This window comes from Athene noctua, chromosome 3 (assembly GCF_965140245.1).
Source record: "Athene noctua chromosome 3, bAthNoc1.hap1.1, whole genome shotgun sequence".
Classification (NCBI taxonomy): domain Eukaryota; kingdom Metazoa; phylum Chordata; class Aves; order Strigiformes; family Strigidae; genus Athene; species Athene noctua.
Window position 1 is genome coordinate 1,732,172 of NC_134039.1, and position 12,137 is coordinate 1,744,308.

The 12,137-nt window shown below is 45.0% G+C and overlaps 1 protein-coding gene across 5 annotated transcripts in view; it reads left to right on the plus strand.

Moving 5' to 3' along the window:
- The window catches only part of LOC141958827 (proline-rich protein 5-like), a 213,013-nt gene that overhangs the window by 12,483 nt on the left and 188,393 nt on the right, over window positions 1-12,137 (plus strand). For all 5 annotated transcript variants that reach the window (XM_074901753.1, XM_074901755.1, XM_074901751.1 and 2 more), the window contains one exon: window positions 10,703-10,843. The gene's annotated coding sequence lies outside the window, so the exon portion shown is untranslated. The remainder of the gene's footprint in view (window positions 1-10,702; window positions 10,844-12,137) is intronic.

Genomic DNA, 12,137 nt, shown 5'->3' on the forward strand with positions numbered 1-12,137 from the left:
AAAAGGCTCTCTCTGTCTCCCCCTTCATTATAAACCCTACACAGATGATTGTGTGTCTGTATAACGCAGAACAGTGACAAACAAGACTGCAGGTAACTTCATCATCAAAGCACTTAACTAGTGCCCACCAGCAATGTTTTTGATAAGCTCTACAGTGTGCCTTAATATCCAGATTCTTCCTTCTCTTTGGTTATCCCTTAAATTTTGCTGTTGTAATGCAGAGTTTTCATAAGATTTCCCCAAATCTGGTTTCACGTGTAGTAAGATCTTCCAGTTGAGCTGGGATCTGAAATCTAAATTATGTTGCCCTTCAACTACTTAGAATACTCCGGTGTTGCCTTTGTTTTCGTGGAAGCTTGAAAATTCTCCGGCCGTCTCATCTTTTGTTGAAGAGGCAGTTTTGTTTAGGTTTTAAATGACTCCTACTTGCGTTGGGTTGTTACCCGCTCACAGAAGGGTTGCGGAAATAGCGTTAAAGTTCGTAGGTTTGTGTTTTCCTTGCGCCACCAGAAAATTGCATTGAGGCTTTGCTGAATGACTTGGATAAAACGCAGCAAAGATGCTGTGCTGCCGCCCGCTTTACAGGCTGCTGCTGGTGGTTAGAACACGGAGAGTCAGCCTTTGGCCCAGCTCTTTCATTCCGCCCGTCTGCCAGTGGTTAAGTCTTGCACATGTCTGCTTAGACTGTGCGAGTCTTCCCTAACCCACTCCAGGCAACATCAGAAAGCTTGAGTTAAAAACTTTGCTTGAATAGAATGGCTTCTCGTAGCGCTGGCATGGCTGCTCCTCATCTGCCCCAGGCAGGAGGGATCCCTGGACCCATCACTGCTTTAACCCTCCCGCTTGCATCCGCAAAGGGGTTTGTTTGCCCAGTGTGACAGTATCTAAGCAAAAGCTTAGACTGGTTTAAATAAATCCATTTAACACTAGGGCAGCAGTCGTGTTTTGGCAGAACTAGAGTGTTCCTGTGAGCCTGGACTATGTGTTAGTTTGCAAAATGTTCACCTTTACATTGCCTGGTATTGTGTTTTCCAGCAGCTCTTTCCCTCTCGTCTGCCTGGTGAGAGGTGAACACTTGGGGCATTTGTTTGAGTTGTTTTTTTGTCCACGTGTCTGGGGACACGCTCCCAGAGCTCACAGGGTGCTGTGCAGGGGGCGGGCTGCCCGTGGTCTCTCAGCAGGCAGTAACCCTTCCTTTGGAAACAAACCCATCCATCGCTTTGTGAGCAAAAATCTCAACAGCCATGGAGATTTTGGTAGGAGTGAAGACACAACAGTGAAAGTCTCTCAGGACAACCCGGCAAATTAAAATGGGGAAGAAAAAGACACCACCACCACCCAGACTAAAAAGGGTCTTATTTTAAAAAGTTTAAAGTTGTGTAGAACTTTAGCCAAGTTGTGAACTAGTTGGGTAGTCCAGGATAACTCGTTGTTCTTACCAAGTAGAGGAGAATGGGGAAGAAGTTTTAGGCTTTTCTTTTTATTGATGAATCAGGGTTCCTTTTTTCCTCCTTTTTGTAGTCAGGATGTTTCTTTTCAGCTGATACCAGTTTAGCCCTCAAGATGGTCCTGAGGCTTTCATGTCTGCTCATGACAGTGGCAGGCTGGGACAAAGCGGTGTCGTGGTGGTTGATAAAGTGACATTGTATTCTGGCTGTAGAATAACTGAAGGGAGGCTGTTAGTCATGTTGCTGCTGGTGCAGGTATTCGATCATGACTGTGCTTAGTAGCAGAACCATTGTATTCAACTTTATGTAAGTACATGGAAATAGACACTTAAAATGTGTATATATACACACATATCTGTACACATATTCTAAGTTAATAAAAAATAAGAGGTCTGGTAGAAGCTCCTTGGAGTGAGAAGATACCAGACTGGCTCTGAGGAAGGATTTCTGTGCAGAAGGGGCTGTTGGGCGTTGGAATGGGCTGCCCAGGGCAGGGGGGAGTCCCCGGGATCCCTGGAGGGGTTGAAGAGTCGGGCTGAGCCAGCGCTGAGGGATCTGGGGCAGTTGGGAACGGTCAGGGGGAGGTTTGTGGTTGGGCTGGAGGAGCTGCAAGGGCTTTGCCAACCCAGATGATTCTGTGGTACATAGAGCCAGTGCTACAGCCTCCTTCAGTCCTCCGCTAAATGCCCGATGTCAACTGGCGTGATCTCAATGGACAAATATATATTAGATTTTTCTCTGATTAAACCTCCATCTGCCCTGCAGGAACAGCTTCCAATGGCCTCTCCTCAGCCAATAGGCTGGGTTTTCTTCCTTGATTTCCTTGGAGCTGGTGAGACAAGCCAGCATCACACCTGCCTGCCATTCACCCGCCGACTTTGCTGGTGCCAGACCAGCTGTGCAGCAGCAGTTGCCATCTGTCTGGGGTGAGGGCAGATTGCTGGTACAGAGGCTCAGGAAGTAATTAGAAGGCGAATTTAATTTGCTCTTCAAGCACGTTGAAGTCCAAATATCTCTCTCTCCCCTCACCGAAAGAGTCGGGGCGGGGGGGGGGGGGGCGAAGGAAAGAAAATTATAGGAAGGAAATATAGGGAGGAGAGACTTGAGCTGCATCCTCGCCATCTGTGTGCCTGGACGTGTGCAGCTGCTCTGCCACTGACAGGTTGCTGTCTCCCCACCCAGCACAGACAGCCAAATGACTTGTATCGTGAACACAAACCACTGAAGATTAATACTGGGAGTAAATAGCCTGGTCAGAATAAACTGTACTCAAGAGGCAGAGAGTCTAGCTGCTCAGAACCCTTCAATATCCTCTTCCTTCTTCTCTCATTTCTCCATTCTCTCCACTAAAGATTTTCCCAGAATTTGGGAGCCAAACAGAATTTCAGTGCTTTTTCTGAATAAAATCCCGTATCTGTCAGTGTAGCAGTTCTGGAACATTAGAAGGTTATCTAGAAGCAAAGGGGAATGGCCAGTCGGAGCTAAAGCGGGACTACTTCTGTGCTTAAAATTAGTTAAGGATGTGCTTAAATGCTTCATTAGCTCAGGGACTCCATCTGCTACCTGGGCCTGCATGGTTTCTGACATCCCAGCCCCAGGGGTATGTAGAAGATGCCCTCCTTTTATTTATTAAGTATATATTTTGGATCAGTTGCTGTGGAAATGTGGAAAACAGGCAAACATGGACTTCAGGGTATACTCGAAAGCAAACAAAAATATGGGTTCACCTGTGCAAGGTGTGTGGAGTCTACCTCTCCTCTCCGGGAGCCACAGGCTCTTCCGAGCGGTCTCACAGCCACCTGGGTCCTGATCCAGTATCTGTTGACATCGATAGAAAAGTACCTTGTGTACCCAGTATAAAAAAACACAGCGCAGTGCTATTTTTTGTTTTCCTCTCCTGGTATTCTGAATGATCGTGGAGATTTTCCAGAGCTTGGTCACTGACGAGTGTCCCTTCCTGAGGCTGAAGGACCCTCCAGGCCGTTGTTAATTCCCAAGAACAGCTCTGCACTCGAGTCATTACTGAGAAATTGGATGTTGCTTAGAGGCTCAGGGTGTCTCTCGTAACTGTTTAGAGAGGTGCTGATGGGACAACAGTTTTTACATCCCTAGTATTTGCACTGTAGGACTTTATTGGTGGCAGAAGCACAAAAATGCAGCTGAGTTGAATCCAGGTGCTTTTTGTGATAGTTCTGTAATTGCTGCTGATTCTATTCACCTCCGTTTTTTTGAAGTCAGTTTATTTCCTGCAAAACCCTTCCCTACGCGCCGCCTCCGGCGTACCGAGTCCTGACGCTGCTGCAGAGTTTATCTTGCCTCGGGCTGGTTCAGTGGTGGAGATGGATGGAGCCACATAAACTTGCCAACTTCTGGGTAAGTCCAAGCCCAACGTTCCCATCTCCCCAAACTTTGGCAACGGAGAGATTAGAGACCAGGGCCGTCTTCTCCCAGCAGTAGTTCATCCTCTGCTGTCCAGCCACATCATCCTCGCTAGATAGAGAGGAGCCCAAAACTTCTTTCATATCCTTCCCCCTTTTATTCTGCAGGGGTTCAGGCAGCAGTACCCGCTCTGAGAACAGCAGCAGATGCAGGCTGGGGAGCTGTGTTCTCGTGTTACTGTGTTTCCTTGGGAAGCTTTTGACTAAGCAGCTGCTGTCTCATGCATAGTCAGAAGCTGAGTCTGAGAGTGTAGTAGAAACGTCAGAGGAAATATAAGAAGTCGCTGCCTCCAGCTATTTGCTACCTTTCTTCAAAATCTGCAGGGCTGGTGGAGCAGAAAGTCATCTCAGTATTCCATCTGTCAGCTTCCCTGGCACCTCACCTTCCCCGGCAGTGGAGCTGACACCACTGGATTTTGCACAAAGGCAGAGTCTAACACGTCCCCTCTGCCAGCTTTGCTCTGGTAGAGCAGGGGAAGGGGCAGAAGGGGTACTAGTGTCATTGTTTCTTACATTTCTCTTCACCATCTTGGAAACCATCTGTAATGACCTTAGGATGAACTGCCTACTTATTGTTCTTTTGGTTTTTCTTTGGTTTTCCCCCTCTTCCCTCACGTTATTCAATGCAAGTGGCGATTAATTCTGCTTGCAGGATGTATGGCTGTAGAGAACTACCCATGGAAGGATCAGACTCTCTGTTGTTGTTTGGGGCTTTTCTCCCTCTCTGCAGTCATAGTGATCCTGGAAACTGAGAATTATGAAGTTTCACATTCCTTTTTCCTAATCTATGCCACCCAACCAAAATTTTCTTTTGCAGCCAGGGCCTTGTGAACATCTCTTGTAAAACTCTGCTGCAGGTCGTGTGTATGTCTCTAATCTGGAGGCAATGCTGGCAGCGTTAGGCTTGGTTATCCCTACTGTGGCCATAAGTAACCCCAGATTTGCTCTAAAAATAGAGCAGTGCGAGTGGCTTTTGCTCTGGTGTGTGCCTGAAAGGCACTGAGCCAGAAGCTTGGTGGTTTGAGTGGAGAAGCCCGTGTTGGTGACCCTTAGAGCACCTCCAGCAATGTCTGCAATGAGACAGATAAAGTTGCCAAGGGTGTCTGTGGGCTCTGACCTTGTCATTCCTTTTTGCCATGCAGACTTTAAATTCTCGCTGCATGGGAAGTTGCTTCTGGCTCTGCTTTGCTGACTGGTGCCTCTCCCCCTCTCCTGTTGCTTCTTTCAAAGCTCGATTTTTGCTGGCCCTGCCAGGGAGTGATGGGTCGGCTGAGATTTGTTTCTCTGAGCTGGTTAAGAGTCTCAGCTGCCCGGGATCCATCGGTCTCTTAACCTCCCGTAGAGGGTTGCTGCTGTTCTTAATAGGAAGCTCCTGTTCATGATGGGTGTTTTTCACATCAGCTTCAGAAGCAGCTGCCTTAAATGTGGTCTGGCACCTCTGCAGACAGAGGAGCACTGGGCTGGGAGAGGGGCCGGGTGAGGATGGCTGTGGGCAGCACCTTCCCCCTGCGCAGCGATTGCTTATAAATAGGAAGACAAATTGAAATGTTCCCTTTTTGGTTTTCCACCTCCTGCAGTTCTTGGGAATGAGAAAGGAGGCCAATAAGACATGTTGGCATTTTAGTCAAAAGCAAAGGCAGCTGAAGGAGAATGCCTCTTCTTTTGAGAAATGTTGCTGTAGAGATCGTGCCAGGCTGCTGTGCAAAAAAAAAAAAAAAAAAAAGTCCTGCCTGGATTTGATCGGTTTTCAACTACAGGGGTGTTGAAGCTGACAGTCCCTGTCCGTGAGATTGCCTAAAGTGACTGAGCCAGCAAAGGAAACGCAGCAGGTGCTCGAGTGAAATTCTTCCAAAATGCCCTCGTTTACACTCGCTGCACCCTTTCCCAGTAAAACCCTTTAAATGCTGCTTCAAAGATTCATGAGTTTGAGTGCTTTAATGGAAGCAAAGGAGTCACCTTTCTGTCTCATCCTGAAACAGCCCGTGCAAAGTTCAAAGGGAATTTTTAGTGTCCAGTTCACCCATCCAAAAACTCTTCTCCTGGAGTTACCCGAAGCTTTACTGTTTTATTGAAATCACTGTGGGATGTTGACCTTCATGTGAGACCTGCAAATGGGCAGCCTGTAAAACCAAGGCATTAGTACATCAAATATGAATTTAGCTTAAAATGGTGCACGTTATAAATAGGATTTTCCAGTCTTTTCGTGCTGAAAATGTTGACTGTTTTCCTATCATTTTTATTAAAGCAGAGCCAGGGCAGTGCAGAAAGCTGTAAAAACCTCGATCTATAAAGACACTTATGAATTTGAGGTGCACTGCTGTCAGGATTTCTGTTTTGTCTGTTAAGTTGTAGTCACCCCTTGAAAAATGTGTTACTGTTCTACCTCCACAATTAAATTCACAGCCTGCTTGCGGCGTGAAGATGCTGGCAGAGATGCAGTTGCATTTGCAGGCGTTGCTTGTGAGGTGTTTTCACGTAGCTGAATATGAAGTTGGGGTGCTGTGAAATCCAGTTCACAAGGTGCTCTCTGCCACCGATGGCTGGGCACGCCTGCTGGCGGTTATCGGCGCGTCGCCTGTCCCTGCCATCAGTTAGTCCTTTTGTTAAAGGTTTGGTCTGTGGGAAATGGAGAATGAGAGAGGGTTTAAATATGAATTGTTGGAGTTTTGAGTGTGGGCAGAGGTTTTAAGTAGGAGTTTTGAGTGTGGAAAAAGTAATAATCTGAGATGAGAGGGGGAGATTCTTTTGGGCCTTCAGACTAGGCTGATCCTGTAATTAGTCCCTTAGTTTCATTTTGATTTTTGTGTGTTCTTTTTCTTTGTCTCCACAGAGTTCAGTTTGACACTTTTTAACGTAGAGCTTTCTATAACTTTTTCATCTGACTTCTTTTAAGAGTAACACCAAAGATTTTTGGGATAAATTACTGCCTTTAGGTTTCTATCTTCATAGGCTGATGTCCTCAGAGATGGAAAAGAGATTAAGTGTCACTGTTGGAGCAGAAAAGAAACTCAGCAATAAATGCAACAGATACAGACTGTCAGCAAAAAAAATTCAGCTGTGAGAAGTCAGCATTAAAAACAATCTTATTATTTGTCTGAGTTGCCCAAGGGAAAGTCAATAGGGGCTTTCCTGTCTGTAGCCAGAATTCATCAGAATTCATCCTTTAGATATAATTTGAATTTATACTATGAGCATTAATTCCATTGAAGTGGAATATCTTTTTAAAGGAGAAAGATCAGGGAAGTAAACCCCATGAGAGATACTGACATCTTTTATCTCTTGGGGAAAAAAAAACCCAAAACAACAACAACAAAAAAACCAACTTTATACCTACAAATCTTTCATAGGTCTGAAAGAGTGAACCGGGGTACTTGGGAAGCTGGGTAGGGCATAGGCTGAATCCCACGGTCATGCTTGTTGGGAGCAGTTGTAGACTGGCTTGTTAAATGGCCGGGGAGGGGAAGGCCAAGAGTGCAGAAAGGCCACTTGCTTCCTAGGCTGAAATAAGGCTTAGCTAGCCCAGAGGAAAATCTACACGTATGCAACTCGAGGAATAAAGCCAAGAGTACAGATGGTGCGTTTTACATTGATGTCTTTTCACTTCATTCTTCCTATGCACTTTTTTCCACGCTTCTGGCTGATTGAGCCAAGCTTTGCAAAACTCTGAAAATAGTGACCAAGCCTTTGCGGTTTCCAGCCATCGATGTGCTTCCTGGCCAGCGCAGCCCCAAATTAAAATCTTCTAGTAGAAACCAGTCCGTAACGGTGCTGCTGGGGGTTTTCACACGACAGGCCTTGATCACGTCAGCCTGCCAGGCTGATTGTAGTTTAATTGCAATCACCATTTCCAGCCAGTGTGTTGATTCTTGGCTTGCACCTTTGTAGACTGCAGTCCCTGAAATGCTAGAGCTGATCTGCCGGCCGCTCACGGCTGGGCAGGAAGTCATACCCGCAATGAGGGTCCCTCTGACTGACTTCTCTGGCCGCAGCTGCCGGAGCCGTAGGTGTAAGTGGGGCAACTGTGTCAGCTCCACTGCAATACGGATTTATAGCAGCTCTTGTTGTCAGTCCTGAGAAAGAACTGCCACTCCCTTCGCTGAGCACATTCATGCTGTCTGACAAATGAATTTCACCCACACTCACAAATAATTTTAAAGTACAGTCACTTAGAAAAGGAGGGCAGTTATATTAATGTGTTGTGTAATGCACCTGCGATGTGCGATCCTGTGGTTTACCCTGTATTTTTGAATATTCTCCAGCATTTGGACAACTAGTCTCTCTGCCAGAAGTAGCATTTTGGATTTGAACAAATTCCAAAATAACTGCTTTTTGAGCTGCATCACTACCTTTTCCTCCTCAGCCTCACACACAGAATATACCTGGAAATCACACTGCCCTGTGGCCCAGAGCAGTTTGAGCTGAATCTGAATTTGTGGCAGCTTCAGGGGTCTAAAAACCTCTGGAGTGTGTTTCTTTCCATGCTGGTCAGGAGGTCTCTAAAACTACAATGCGATGGGTACATCTGCAGAAGTATTTTAGGCCTTTCACAGTGATTCTCCTCAGAGACTCGTATTGCTGCTTTCCCCGTAGCGAGGTGGAGGGATGAGAGGTACTAGTATGCCCCTGAGAAAACTGTAAAGCAGTTCTGAAATTTTGCCCCTGGGAGATGCTTGCTTTAAGGCATGGTATCAAAACTTGATAACAAAAGGCTGTATGAATTCTTGATTTGCTTTACCTGCCAAAATAACATACTGATTGCTCAGCTGGTGTGAGAAATAGGCTTAATTACAGACTCCTGGAACTTCTGTACAACAGCATCAGGGGTTGGCTTTTTTCAGGCATTCTCTTTTTCCCTTTCCCCTGAACCTATAAATAGTTTCGTAGAGGATATTAGATGAAAGCAAGATAAATGTAATTCAGAAGGTTTTTTTTAAAAAAAAAGGTATCCTTCATGCATGTATTGACAGAACTGCTGAGCTTTGATCATCGAAGTTAGGTTGATTTAAATGAAAAAGGCAGCAGAATTTTATTCTGAAATAACCCCCTCAAATCCTGAAGAATAGCACTGTGATGTTGGTTTATTATCCTGGTTAATCAAATTATCACAGGTTATAGGCGAAATGGAGGATTTTTGTTTTATCTGCCAGCATAGAAATGTCAAAGCAGGATCTCTAAGCAAAACACTATTTTAATACCCATAAGCATCTGATCTTTCGAGAACCAAATAGTTGTTATTACTTGTCCATAATCAGTGGGATTTCTCATATACTTTAAATTAGAAGATTAAGAATCTTCCTCAATTTGCCTTTTAAGCAGGGAGGAGAAAAAAGCCAAATTCAAGACCTGTTATTTTGGGTACGTACTTTAGTAGTATCCCCTTCCAGCTGAGATAGTTGGTTGCAGCTTTTGGAAGGCTTCAAGGACCTGACCGCTCGAGCAGTTTTGGCAGATGCTCCTCATACAAACCCAGCTGCATCAAGAAGGCTCTACTCCCATCCAGCTTGCTTTCCTTGGAGTAGTTTTTTGGATACGAGTCCCAACACCTCGCTGTGTCCAGGGAGGCACAGCACCTTCGTACCTAGTGTGCTAGGCTCGTATCTTCTGCTTTTGCTACACGTCCCTCGCTGCAGATCTGTTCATGTGTCGTCTCCCAGCTGCACGTGTGTTGCTGAAAAAGTTGCTTTCCCTACCTTGCCCCTCCCAGTACTGAAAAATAGCAGTTTGTGGCTCTGTAGCCCACAAGCCGCAGATAGTTTCTCCCGTTCTGCAGGCTGTCATCTGAGCTCCTTAACGCATTGCAGTCAAAATGCACTGACTTTGCACAACACCCTTATTTAAACTAACACCTCTGATTCTGACTGAAATAAGTGGTAACAGAATGAAGCTCACACCCATAGAGCAGACAAAAGGTGGGAGTATAAGGGGATTACTTAGTTCTCTCAAGCGCAGGAAAGATTAACCTCACAATATATATTTTTAAACGCATGCAGCTATTTACATCGTTGCAAAGTGGGTCTGAAATACCACAAAACAAAAGCAAGAGGGGTTTGTACGCAGGGTAACCGGAGCCAGAAAGGGTATCTATATATTCTTGGTTAGATTTAGCAGTGTGTTAGAGCTGGTACTACTCTAGGCAAAGTGCAGGGCATGAAGAGCCCTACTCAGGATGTCGATGTGTGTGAAACTGCACTCTGTGTATAAAAGCGTTTTATATTTATTGACCAGTGAATTATTTTTTTAAAAAACCCTTTAAATAATGAACGTGTTTGTATTCTAAGTTACGAAATTACAAATTCTGTGCTGCAACAAGATACCCACTCTGTTTTTTATTGTGTAAACAATCATCTCAGGCACCTCGAGACCAGCTGAGGACAGGCAGTGACATTACAACTGTCATTTGAAGCCCTGAAAGAATGAATTTACACTTTCTAAATGATGCATTTAAGGCTGTTCTGGGCCTTATAGAACAGCTGCTCTCCAAGGGTGACCACTGCAGATCATGCAGCACATTTCAAACCTTGTTCTGTCACCTCCTTAATTCTGAAACACAGAACTACTTGCACTGCGTGTGCTCACGGAAACTCTCTTGTCCTCTTTAGTGGTAAGTGTAACTCCTGGTGTTGGTGTCAACGAGTCACTCCCCTCTAAACAGAAAAGGGACAAGTGCAAGAAGTGTTTAGCTCTGTCAGTGATGAGGTGGAGCAGCACTGATTATTGCACTTCTGTGTGTCATGTGTGGGCTTAGTGCACTCTTAAGAAACAATTTGTAGAATAGCAGTATTTGCAATACTACTTTTTGTTCATCTTCTGTTGCAGAGCTGCCTTTTTGGCAAGGGGCTGACTTTTTTTTTCAACCAAATTGTGTCGCCTGTCAAGAATTTTCATGTGACTCTCGGAAACCTGCTGCGGAGTCTTCCCTGTTTGCTATTCAGTCCTGTTTTCTTCTCCCTGGAGCAGGTAAGCACCTGTTTCTTCAATGCTATTTGCAACTGGAAAATGTTTCTGTTTTCAGACACCTGGAGAGTTCAGTCTGTTGGACTCACTAGGGTTAACATCTCTTCCAAAATTTCCCACAGAACCCACTGTATTTCCTGCTGTAGAAAAGTATCTGAGTAACAATGCAGTACTTCAGGATTTTTAATATCAGCTCGTGTCAGTGTGCATCCCTGTAGCTTTAGCGCAGCTTAAAAAATGGTATGCATGAACTTTCAGCTGTGAATCTATTTACAGCTGAATCAGGGTTGTGAGCAAGCAATATAGAAAATTGCTTGAAATTCTGCTCTCTGAGAGAAACCTCTAAATAACTTAATATCCTTGGGGAAAAAAAGCCCTGAAGTAGACGAGCCAGAATGGGTGATGCAGAAGCCCGGGTGTTACCCGTCGTGACGACCTGGAGCTGAATGAGAGTGTTCAGCTACTGTTCACAGGATCATAGTCAGACAACCGTTGCAGAAACAGATTAAGCCGCCCCGGCTGCTGGTGCACTGAAGCAGAGGAGGAATTCTCAAATGACCTATATGTGATTGATGTATATGTGGGTGTGGCAAGAAGCGGCACCGAACAGCTGAGCGGTAGTAATGTCTTACACAGCTGCAGCTATTTCTGCAGAGGTGCTTGGCACAACCCTCTAGAGTTCCTTAATATTCCTTGCTAGAACTGGGTCTGTGTTTGAGATTCAGCGTTTTGGGAGGGAGGAAATTTTTACAGAGTTGTTGAAATAGCTTTCAGTAAATGCTAGTCATTAGAGTGTGTGTGGGGGTGTGTGTGTGCACTTTTATGTGAAAGGAAAGTAAATGTGCTTAATCTGGCTTTGGTGGTGGTCTGTTTTTCTTTTAGCTTTGTCATTGCATGTAGTAGCTCTGATTTCTTCAAAGCAACTTAAAAATTTTCTCAGAAAACAATTGCCAGTTTCCTCCTCCAAAAGAATTCTCTTTCTAAACATATAAAGAAACTTATTTTCTCTTAAAGATTTATTTACTTTATCACGAAGCTGCAGAATCCAACCTCTGCCATGGCCTCAACTTTTTTTTTCTGTTTTTTAAGCAAAGAGGCCTTTTCTAAAGGGTTCGGCCTTGAAAACTTCTGTTGCGATTTACTTGGCGGTGCTGCATGCTTTATTCCCAGTTTGTGTCAGGTGAGAAATGATGGGAAGGTCTATTCCGTGCTACCTCATTGCAGTGCTAGCTGGATTTTGCTACGGTGGTTACTTGGTCTCACCTCAGGCTGCAGGGGTAAATGGTCCCTTATGCTC